The sequence below is a fragment of the Fukomys damarensis genome, unplaced genomic scaffold (genome assembly GCF_012274545.1).
Source record: "Fukomys damarensis isolate Sample0158 unplaced genomic scaffold, DMR_v1.0_HiC HiC_scaffold_9, whole genome shotgun sequence".
Taxonomy (NCBI): Eukaryota; Metazoa; Chordata; class Mammalia; order Rodentia; family Bathyergidae; genus Fukomys; species Fukomys damarensis.
The window spans coordinates 45,667,441-45,680,032 of NW_022900921.1; the positions used below are offsets into that span (position 1 = coordinate 45,667,441).

General features: G+C 42.6%; 1 protein-coding gene across 3 annotated transcripts in view; it reads left to right on the plus strand.

The window, feature by feature from the left end:
- Nucleotides 1-12,592, plus strand: part of Slc9a2 (solute carrier family 9 member A2) — an 83,354-nt gene that overhangs the window by 42,037 nt on the left and 28,725 nt on the right. The gene's annotated exons all lie outside the window — the stretch shown is intronic.

Consider the following 12,592-nt stretch of genomic DNA (forward strand, 5'->3'; position numbering starts at 1 on the left):
CTTTAAGGTTAATGGGAGTGAAGATCCTAAAGGTGCTGAGCATGCTGAGTGCTTTCCCTTGCTGAAGAGAAAGGGGCAGCATCCGGAAAGAAAATCAGGCAGAGGGAGGCAGGTGCCTGGAAGAAGGCTGAGCAGCTCTGGCAGATTTGCAGAATTGCTGTAGCACTGTGCAACTGAGCTTCACCTTCTGCCCTCCTCCCCCACTTTCTTTTTCTGTCTCTCCATCTCCCTTCCTCCTCTTACTGCCTGCCAGGCCTGTAACTCACTGTTCAGGAGCTTTGCCTTGGGTAGACTTTTGGACAGCCTGTCCCAGAATGAGATCACATCATGAGTGGGAAGTTAATAAAAGAGTCTGATTAAAAAGAAACTTCCTTGTGTAGAACTAAAGACTTGGCTTTGGGATCAAAATGCAACCAGTCTTTGAGGTAGGACAACACCAGGCAGGGTTTTGTCTTTTTTTTTTAGTGAGATGTGGCAGCAATGCACTTCTGGTATCCCCACAGCCTCCCATCCACTGATGCTCTTTATTGCTGTCCTGAGACTGTGCCTTTACATGCGTTTCACCAAATAGGTCCATCTCTTCTTCTCTGCCTTATAAAGCATTTGGAGAGATGACTTCTTTAAAACCTAATTATATTAAGGAATTCATTTATGCTCATGTTTTAGTGTGTGCTCAGAAGAATTTTAAATTCAAACCCTCAGGGGGGAGATGAAATTCTGTTTTTAAGTATTTTTTCTGCTCATTACTTGCTGTTGTAGGGAAAACTTGTATGTGCGTGTATGTGCGTGCATGCTTTTGCATATATAGTGCTGCAGGTGTGGTGGTGGGGTTTCTGGGTTGAATGCCATGGTGCTAGACCCCGAGTAAAGGGGAAGACTCTGTGGTCCCCTAGACAAGAACCTTTGCATATGCCCAGTACTGGGCACTTTCCATGGCCATGATGGATACTTGCTGCTGTTAGAAATTCCTGTCTCAGCCTCTGTGTTTTGGACCTCACATTCAGAGGCATGCTTAGGGAGGAAGTGCTGGAGGCCCTACTCACTCACAAAGGGGGACATCTGCCCACTTTGCTTCTCTTGCCCGAGGTCACTCTCAGATGCCTCAGTGACTCCTGGGAATCCGATCCACGGAGACATGTCCCTGAGGGAGTTTGTTCTCCCCTCCTGCACACCAGGCAGCCGTCTGGTCCTCACTCTATGCCTCACACGGTCCCCTGAGCTCTGATTAATGGGACATTGAAAGCACACTGTCCTCACAGGGACATGCCCCTCGGGCTCCACCCCCACAGCAGCTCACAGCTCCCTGGAAATGCCAGTCTCTTTCATGTGCCTCATGAATTTCAAAAACACTTGCCTCCTTCTTGGGATCAGAGAGTGAATGCCGAGTGTTTCTTGGTTTTGCTTCAGTGGACTGATAATTTCTTTGTCTTTCTTCCCTCAAATTACTTACTTTCTAAGCATTTCTCATATATCTTGAATATTGTAGACGTGTTATTGTAAAGAAAGTAGGAAGTGGGGATTATTAGTCTCATTTTATAAGTATGTAAATCAAGGCTACACTGACAAACCCTGGCTGCCCAGTGACTCAGTGGCTAGTGACACCTGGACCCTGGGTCTCCAGAGAAAAGGCCAGTCCAGGCCCCTTAAAACTGAAAAACCCACACTCAAAGGAAAGATTTAAATGAAAACTTGACCGGAGTGTCTGGAGTGATTGGGTCAGGACTGAAGTCTAGGGGAAGGTCCAGCTTTGGGGCCGAGGCTGTCCCTGCAAGGAGAGGGAAGCTCCTATTCTCTCTCCTTCCTGTTTTCCTTCCTAGAGTTGACGGTGCTCATCTACTAAAAATTTTGAGGGAAACAGGAAGGCATACCTTTGTTTGCTATGTAGCTTTGTTGCCAAACTCAAGTCTGTTTACTCACCCAGTGATGGAGGAGAGTTGTTGGCTGGAGGAACGAGGGGACTTCAGTAAAACCTGGAGTCTGTGAAGATGATGGCCGAACATCCTCAAAGACCATCTTATTGCAGAATAGAATTTCTACCTCTTTCATCTTTACGAAGTGATTGAGGAAACTTGGCGGCTGCTAATCTGTTGATCTACATTAGTTTTAAAGAGGGAGGAGTGAGATTAGAGAAGTTTTGAGAATAAACCCCATTCTTCTCTGGCTTTCAGGAATGAGGAGTGCTGCTGTCTTGGGAGACCCAGGCTCTCTACAAAGGATACTAGGGCTCTACTTCTTGCCTTGCCTGGGTCCTCCTATCTATATGTTGTGACATATAGGAGGCTGATGTCTTTAAGATCCGAAGGTATGCTTTCATCTCCGCATGCCTAGTGGTGCCAGAACCACTAGGTCCTGCTACTGGTATTCTCAAAAATCTATAAAAGTAAGAGACACAAGACAGTGTAGGATATTCATAACAGATGCAAAGAATCATGTTTATTATACTTCAAGACACATGAAGACACTTAACCTTCAAATTGACTTTTTGAAGTGTGACAATGAGCAGATGGAGTTGGGTAGAAGGACAGAAGCGGCCAAGATAGGTGCCTGAGATCTCTGTCTCTGTACCTTTCAGTGTACCTCCTCTCACTCTAGAAGGAAATAATTTACCTTTAATTCTGGTGTATGCCTTCATTGATAATTCCGATTGGGCAAGACCGAGCCCTTAAAATCTACTGTGACTATCCAAACATAAAGGCTAACCAGTAGTCAGATGAGGCAGGAAATTAGCTAATAGGAAAATAAAACATATCTGTTAGTCAGCTTTGGTCACTTTGACACATGCCTGAGATAATCAGTGTAAAAAGGGAAAGGTTTATTTAGGCTCATGGTTTCAGACGCCGCAATCCATAGTCTGTCATGCCTGCTGCTTTGGGGCCCTTGGTGCTGAGGCAAAGTGGAGAGCATGTGATGGAGTAAGCTTCTACCTTATGGTGCTCATGAAGTGAGAGGGAGAGAAAGGCTCCGTGAGGTTCCAATGTCCTCTGCGAGGACCACCTCGAATGGCCCAACTTTCTTCCACTTGGCCCTGCCTCCCAACACCACCCCAGAGATCAGCTCAGCACAAGCACCTTTGGGGGACATTCAAGGTTGTACTATAATAGCAAGGATCCATTTCAGGAAAAAGGCACCTGACTGTCATCTTGCCCTGTGCAAAATAGTAGCCATTGGCCATGTGTAGCTTTTGCAAACACAACATATGGCTAGCCCACCTGAGTTGTGTTCTAAGAGTAAAAATTGGGTGATTTCTTCTTAAGACTTAGGAAAAAAAAGGATTGTAAAATATCTCATTAGGGGCTGGGGATTTAACTCAGCAGGGCCACTGCCCACCTCACAAGCACAAGGACCTGACTTGGAACCCCAGTACAAAGACAAATCTCATTAGTAATTTTGATATTGATTAGGTATTGATACTTAGCTGTTGTGGGTTAGAAAATATAGTATGAAAATTAACTCACCAGTTCCTCTTTATGTTGTAGCCAGAGTGACAAGGAAAATGGAAATTATATACAGTACACTATTCCTATTCTATTTTTGTGAGACAACATTATATTGTAGAGCTCACCACTAGCTTTTGCTATTTGGAGACTTGAAATAAGTTTTATCTCCACTGATAAAATAAAAGAAAAAAATAGAAATTAAAGCACACACCAAAAGAAAGAGGTAGTACTTTCTTTCCATTGATAGTAGCGATGCACTTTTTAAAGAGCATTTCTTTGGGTATGGGGAAGGCTGGGTAGGAAACAAGGAAGGAGAGACTGAGGGAAGGTGTAGGATTCTTCTCAGATAATTAAGACGTCCGGTTAAAGCTGTCTGGAGGGAGGGGAGTGTAACCCAAGGACAATGTTCATGTTTTGGGAGGTGCTGAGAATGGGACCCAGTGCCTCACACATGCTAGGTAGGTGCTCTACACAGAGCCCATCCCAGCCCTCTTGGAGTCTTACATAAGGATCTTCAAACTCGGTTGAGGAGCAGAACTGTCCCTGGAGTTGGGACCCCTGGAGCAATGAACAACGTCCTTTAAAATGGGCCCACTGGGCATGGGTAATTTATATTTCTTGTGAACTGAAGTTGCAAACTTAGCAATATTCAGAATTCAAAATAATGTAATTTCTTTCCTCATCTTCTTAGAAGTCAACACTAAAAACATCATTTTCATCTGTATTTACTGCAGAGAGACATTGAAAATGATCGCTAGAATCTACATGTTAAGTGCTCTAGTTTTTTTCTAAGTAATCTCAAGATACTTGTTTTTGGTGGAAACAACCAAAAAACCGCAAAATATCTCCCAAGTAATCATACATTCCATTGTTGAAGATTATTAGGGGCAGATTTTAAAGCCCATCCTTTTCTCCCTCATCTCCTAACTTATTTCTGATTCTTTTCTTGTTTTTATCAAGTAGACTGTGTTGTGGAGTAGGTGTAATTAGTGAAGTGTAAGTGGTAAACAGACAGAAGACTTAATTTTCTAGAATACATGATAGAATACATGACCAATCCCACAAAGGCTGCATTTGACTGATGATAGTCAATGCTTTGCATTTCTATGATGACTGTCCAGAATGAGAAGCCTCATTTTTTTTTGTCTTATTGCTAGGACTGTTCTCATTTATTGTGCATGACTAAGTAGACCTTATGAGGGGAGTGGGTAGGAAAACTTTTATGTTTGTTGCTAAACTTAAATGACAGAAAATTTTAATAGTATGTTTCCAAACGAAGAAGTCATGCTCAGACTGAGTGTATAGTTCACTGGTAGAGCGCTTGGAGCACTTGCCTGGCATGGGTTCAATCCCCAGCACTGCAACAACTGATTCTCCAAGTTCTATTTGAAGAGTGGAGATTTTCACATATCTGAATAATGAGGCTATTACTGGGCTGGGGGGTCTTGTGCAGGTTCTTGATGTCCTAAACAAAGAGTGAAGCTGGGCACCCTAGAATAGTAGCAGGACCAATGATTTATATAGCAGAAAAGGCAAAACCCACTTCTCAGGGTAGGAACAGGCCATAGAGCACATGGCCCAGAGGGGGGTTGGTGTTAAGTGGTTTGAACCCAGGGTTTGTGGTGGGTTTGAAGGTGTGGTGAGAGATTTGATTCTCTTGCCAATGAGCAGGTTGACTCAGCTCCTCTGTAGGGAGTTTTTTTTTGTTTTTTTTTTTTTTAACCTTTTATGGCCCTTGGAGGAACTGTCCTGGTGGCCAAAGTCAAATCTCCATAATCAGTGACATGGTAACTAGGGGTGGGATCACCACAGGTTGCAGAAGACCACTGGGCATCTTCCCTAGGAATTTACTAGGTATAAGCTAAGTTACCTGGTTACTTTTTCCCTTTGTGTTGGACCTGGGAAGCCTGCTCCAGGGCTAACATTTAACTCACAAGGTGGACCCAGGCCCAGAAGCTTCTCCAAGGCAGGCCCTCCTTTTTTTTCCCCGCCTTTCCCTTTTCTACCTCCTGCCTTACCACCACCACTTGCTTTAGGACAGTTTCTTAACTATTCTTTTTGTTCATTTAAAAATGATGTTACCCCTACCAGCTTACTTTTTAAAGAATACTGTAGAAAATAATATTGCTTTCTAATAATATTTAGGCCAAAATATCAGATAAGATTAGATGTATTCAGGGTGGTATGGCAGTAAACAGGCCAAAATATAAAATAACAATAAATCAGAAATGTAAAAAATGTCATGGATGTTGATAAAAAATATTCTTCTTTTTTAAAGAGTTCCTTTTTCTAGTGATACCGAAATGAAGCACACAGTTAACATCTATCCAGTACCCCCGCATCTCCCTCCCACACTCTACGGAATTGAATCCAGGGCCTGTGCCCTGAGCTGCACCCCCACCCTTTTCATTTTATTTTGAGACAGGTGCTAAGTCCCTAGGTTGCCCAGGCCAGACTTGAATGTGCAATTCTCCTGCCTCTGCCTCCCAGGGTGCTGGGATCACAGGTATGCACTACCACACCTAATTTAAGTCAATTTTCTAGCCCCTTTGTGAGAAGGGTAGAGCAGGGGATTTTTTTTTTTTTTCAGTGATGGTCCAGGTCCTCTAAGGAGAACTTAAAGTGCCAGCCTCCGTTTCCCTCCCAGCAGCCTCTGTGGGGGAAGAAGCTGGCCTGCTGGAGCACAGAGACTTTCTGCTGTAGTCTCTGGTCAGGAGAAGGTGAACTGCTCCTCCGGATGCTGCTCCATTCCTCAGTGTGCTCCTTTCTGCGGTGCTGTCCCTTTCCTGGGTCGCAATGAGGCCTGACTCTTCCTGTGTCCCCAAGGGACCTGGCCAAGGGGCCGAGAGGCTATCCTTCCCCAGGCACCCTCACAGCTAATCCCTTACTATTTATGGGAACCTGAGTCATCAGGATCCACACAGCCAAAGTCCCACTCAGACAGCAGAGGAGGCTCTGTGTTAGAGAGGGACTGAATCAAACCAGAGTAAGCGTGGCAGGGCATGCCTGCAATCTCATATCTCTGGAGGCTGAGACAGGAGGATCGCCATGAGTTTGAAGCCAGCCTGAGCTACATAGCTATATATATATATATATACACATATATATATATGTATATATATATATATTTTGTTTGTTTGTTTGTTTGTTTGTTTTTCCATGTAGATAGGCCACATTTTCCTTATCTACTGATCTAGTTCTAGGCATCTAGAAGCTGGGCATCCACAGCTATGGCAATCAGGCCACCGTAAGCATGGGTGTGACTGTGTCAATACAGTACGGTGTCTTTAATCCTTTCAGGAACATACTCCGGAGAGGTACAGCTGACTCCTGTGGGATTTCACTTTTTAGTTTTTGAAGCAATCCCTATCCTGATTTCCACAGTGGCTGTACTAGTCTACATTTCCACTAACAATACGAGTGCTCCTTTTTCCCTGCATCCTTGCCAGGATTTATGTATTCTTATATTCTTTTTAAAATGGTATGAGTCCATGTTTGCAGTACATAATGATCACGGAGCTGATTGTGTGGAGCTGGTGCATGCACTTAACACATCTGCATGCTTTTTATGTCACCCCCTCTTTCTCTCCTTTTCCTCCACCTCTTGGTCCCCTTCCCATTTGTAGAAGATCTGTTCCCTGTTTCCTATTAGCTATCTTTTATTTTGTTCTTTAATTTATTTATACTCGGAGTTTCTCATGTAAGAGAAACCATGTGATATTTAAGCTGTGTGCTTGACTGATTTCACTTAACTTCATAGTATTCTTGAAGACAGACATTCTGACTGGCCATTCATACTTTTTTAGAAGTATATGTTCGGTTCATTTGTCCATTTTTTTTCCATTGGGTTATTTGTTTGGTGATGTTTAACTTTTTGTGTTCTTCATCATAGATATTGATCCTCTATTAGAAGAGAAAGATTTTCTTTCATTCTGTAGGTTATCTCCTCACTCCATTGTTTTGCTTTGTCATGCAGAAGCTTTTCAATTTGAGTAGTCCCACTTACTGATTTTTGATATTTTCCACTGTGCTACTTGAGACCTATTCAGGAAGATTTTGTTCAGCTGTCAGAAAGATTGAAATTATGTCACTTTCAGGAGAATAGTGAAATAAGCTAGGTTCAGAAAGTCAAATATATAGTTTATCCTCTATAAGAATAATAGGTAGATGGGGGGGAGAGGGAGAGAGCGAGAACTGGAAACAAGACTTTTGAAGAACGGGAAGGGGGTTGGGGGAGGCAATTGGGGAAAGGAAGAGATAGAATAATGGCATTGAGAATAAATAAGATATGTTAAATTCATGTACTAGCTTCCCAAAGTGAACCTCGCTATTCTGTATTACTACATGCTCTAATAAAATGAAAGAAAGAAACACATTCTCCTGAGGACGGGTATGGATTTGGTTTTAGGGTAATGGGAGCCATTGCTCTTGGTCAACTTGGTTCCCTTATGTGATCTCTTTCTTGTTCAGGTTAGCCATCTCCAAAACATGAAACAGGTTTATAGACAAATGGGGCAGCATATATCGATAACTGTGTCACTGGAGAATAGCAGCTCTCTCCTGCCTGCTCCTGTGGGAAAATGACTAAGGAAAGATTGTGATTGGCTCAGGACTTAGAAGAACTGTGATTGGATCAGCCTGTGTCAAGTGACCCGTTCTGAGGCCTGAGAAGTAGGATCTCCTACCAGTAGGTAACAGACTTAGACCACTATTGGTCTAGGCTGACTAAAGTTACCAAGGGAGGCTCAGCCCTGCATAGTGAGGGATGGTAGGAGGGAAAGTGGGTATCCCGGCTGCAGCTCAGGGATGAAAAGAAGGTAAGCCTGGGAATGGGAAACAGCTAGTGGAAGGCTCCAAGTGAAGGGCTCTGGTGTATGCAGAAACTGAGCTCCAGGAAGAGAGAAGGGAAACTTTGGTCCCTTCTGCTGTGTAGGCAAAGACAAAACACAATTATGGCATATTTCTCTTTCATGGTCTGGGATACATGAGCAGAGTGTGGTCATATACAGTTGATAACTTGTTAGTGGCACTGTGGGGTCAAGGCTGGAGGACCTGGCTCTGAGCTGCCTGTTGCTTCTGGAGCTGAGGGGTGTCTGTTGGGGAGGAGGTGACAGTAGCAGGAAGGTGCAGTTGTGGAAGAGACAGTGGTTGACAAAATAACAAGAACCACAGCTATTCTCTGTTTCCGTGTGATCCTTTATGTTCTCCTTCCAATACAATTTTTTAATAACTCATTTCAGCTCTTGTTCTCCTCCTTTTTTCCTCCCTCTAACCCCTTCTCCTCTCCCTAAACTTTGATGTACTCAGGAATCACCTGAAAAGTCTGCTGTTAGGCAGAATCCCAGGTCACAGTCAGAGATCCTGATTCTCTCAAGGTCTTGGATATGACCCTGGTGTTTGTTTACCTAGAGATTTTCAGTAATTATGTGGTCCACAGGCCACACTGCTCTGGTGTACACACCAGGGCTGTCAGAGCTTTGGAGAGCAGTGACACATGCTGATGTCTCCACGGCTTGAGAGGTGCACTAAGGATACTCTGGGTGTACTCTGCTCCAAGCTCCTGGCATAGCAGAGTCTCATACCCAGTTCTACGTTAGGGTCTGTCTTTGGAAAACAAATGTCAGTGGCATTTTCTCATATGTCAAACTCACTTTCTCTTGGTTGTCAGGTTTCCTGGAAGAGGTGCTTCAGTATGTAGTGAGTCCGTGCTCTGGAATAATTAACTTAGCTCACATGAGCGAATGCTTTATTCTGAGAACTTGTGGTGGTTCCTGCATCACTGCATGGCCTGGCTTTCACCAATAAAGAGAAAGCTTTCTAATCCACCAGCTTCACTGCTAATGATTGGCACTGAATATGGCTTCATATTTGGCAAAATTTTGACTGATACTATGTTATGTGGGCTATATTTTCCTGTGATTTTACCCATGTTCTTTAAAGATCATGTAGAGACAGATAATGCAAGCAAATGAATTTTGCAATCTGCTATCACTTCAGCTCCCTCAAAGCAGTTCAGGTTCCAGGAAGAATCTCCAAAGATGGAAATAAAAATTAGAGAATCGATCATTCTCAAAAAAATCATCTTTATTTATAAACTAAATAATAGCCACATGCTTTTTTACCATATAAACACAGACCATATATATATGAGACCTGATCAAAATGATGACTTTTAAAAAATGTAAACATTTTTTACAGTAAAAGATACATTGTCCCTTGCTTTGAACCTACTTAATCCCGCCATACTTAGCACTTTCTGAAGTAGTTCTGGAAGTCTGTTCTCATTGGTCTTTTTCTGGCTGCCTCTCTCAATATCTTGAATGCCTCAGTAATATTTATGATAATTTCTGTTCAATAAAAACATTACAGGGTGTCCTCATTTACCTTTTTCACCAGATTGGGCACTGTGTAACTTATAGCTTTTTCCCCAAAGTCAAAATGACCACGAAAGTTAAAAGTTTTGAGTCAACTCAGGACATCCACGCAGCCAGAACAGTTCAACTAACGATACTTACGAAAGAGGCCTCCAGCACTGCTGCAGAAAGTGGCAAGAATGACAGGATAACTATAGAGAGGGTGAACGTTCTGAGGGGATTCATAGCAGTGTGTCTTTTACTGCAAACTTTTTCTAAAAATTGAAACCTTCACCACATTTTGTTACTCCTCACATATATGCACCTCCTAGTTATATATTCTTTATGTATAATGTTCACAAGCAGAATTCAGCCTTCATCAAGATGAAGGACTGTGGGTCTTCATTATCCTGGATGTAGCTGAGATTGGTTGAACTTGAATGTGATACCACTGCAGGAAGAGACCCCTGCTGAGCAGAGAAGGGTGCTGGCTCCTGATCTCTCCAACCACAGCTTCTGATAGGAGGAACATGAATGTCCCTGTCAGGCAGCATCACCGGTGTTGCAGTGGAGTCACAGAGCACTATAGAAAAGGGCATTTGTGGAATTTCCTATTCAGATAATCACCACATGACAAATCCTCTAAATAGAAAGTCTGTTTTCCCTTCCAGACTTGGGTGAGGCGGTATTAGCTGGCCTAATTTTTGCCTATGCTGTATTTTGAGTGATATATGGATAAGAAAGCCTCAATTGCTAGTGAATGTAAAAACCTCTAATTACAGTGATTTTACTTCTCCATCTCTAATTGGTGATAATCACCCCACAGTTATGTTAAAGTGCGGCAAGATAATAACAAAGTAGAATGCACCAGTAAATTCTGTACATGCTGACCTCTGTGTGGTCCTATAGAAGGGAGCTAACACCTATCAAAACATGGGTGTTTGGAGGATGGTCTGTGGGCTAGGTTTTGAAAATAGGATGACAAACCATTATAGAAAATGAATGTCCTCCATTCTTCTGGTTCAGGGCCCTCCACTTCAATACTATGTATGTCCTTCAGTTTTCTCTTTCTAAAATACAAATCTGTTCCTGTCTGCCACCACTCCTGTTAGCAGTCCACAAGGTTGATGAAAATCCATTAATGATGTGCCAGACACTGTCCTAAGCATGGAAGACACTTTTCTTTTTCCTAACGGAAAGTTGGGTCTTAATGGAGATACAGGTAGAGAGATTAGAAATAATTATATAACCAAAGGTGGAGATGAATTATGTAATCCAAATTATGACATCTCAAAATTATAATTTCTCTTCTAGCTGGCAGAATAAAGTTTGAGCTTCTAAGCATTAGGTATAACAGTGTCATTATCCAACCCTACCACCTTTCATTGTCTGCTCTTAGCATGATTGCCTCTCTGTCCTCAGCTGGCAGAGCCATCCTGCAGTCCCTGCATGGGCCAACCTCTCTTTGCCCCCATTCTTTTCCTTGGATAACAGTCTGGGCTTGGTGTCTGCAGAGTCCATATTCACAGCTTCAATCAACTGCAAGTCAAACACTTTCCAAAAGAACACTACATCTGTTTTGAATGTGCATGCACAAACCTTTTAATTCATACCACTATTTCCTAAGCAACGAGGTATACCAGTTATTTACATATAATTGACATTGTATTGGGTACTGTAAGTCATCCAGAGATGGTTTAAAGTATATGGCATTTTATGCAGGGGACTTGAGCGTTCTTGGATGTGGTTACTTACAGGGCTCCTAGGACCAGCCCCCTTGGATACTGAGCAGCAGTTGTGGGCCCTCTTTGGTTTCCTGATTGGTGAGATCACACTTACCAATGAAGGCTTTGGACAGGTGTCCCCTCTTTTACAGCAGAAGCTCCAGCTTCCTTCCCTGCACTTCCAAAGCATCCTTCTCATTGCCCCCATAAAGAATCTTTTGCAGAGAATTCCAAGAAATACTGTGGTCATTGTAAGTTATAATTGTTCCAAATATTCTATTTTCAACATATAAGGAAAGCTCACTGGCTTGTATTGTGAATATGTCTTTCCTTTGCAAAACATGTTATTATTCAGATTCTTAATCAGCTTGATCTGCTTTTGCCCTTGTAATTTTGTGTTGGGAAAATCTTACTTTGTAAAAGTCTAGTTAAAGAAAAATTAAGCCAAACAGAAAGATGAAGATTTTTAGAAACGTAGGGAACCAGTGGCCCCAAAGATGTCCACATCCTAATCCTGAGAATGTACTAATCTTTTATTTTATGGAGCAAAAGAGACTTTTCAGATGAGACTAGATTGGGAGAGGGAGATGGAGAGTGTAGGCTGGATTATCCAGGTGGGCTTGATGAAATCACAAGAATATTTGGAAGAGGGAGGAAAGAGGATTGGGGTTGGAGATGTGATTAGGAAAGGACAACAAGGGGTTGGCATTTTTTTTTTTTTGTGTGTGGTACCAGGCAGCAGCAACACTAAGCTAAATCCCTGGCCAAGAGGCGGGCTTTGAGTTAGGCTGCCTGGCCACCACCATTAGTTGGTCAAAGGCTTTGCTGTGTGTTTGTGACTTCTGAATTTTATTAGCACATTTAATAAGGCCTTTTTTTCTTTTGGGAAACCATAGCAGTTATGTGTACTTCACTCATAAATCTAAAAGAAAGATCTGTGTGTTCTGGAGGGATGCTGTGGTTCTTGCCTGGGTGGAGTCTTTGTTTTGTTTGAATGTGAAGCACAAAAGAAGTACACATGTTGTCTATGTGAGGCCCAAGTCTAGTCCTTGAAATGTAATTGTGGTGACCTGTTAAG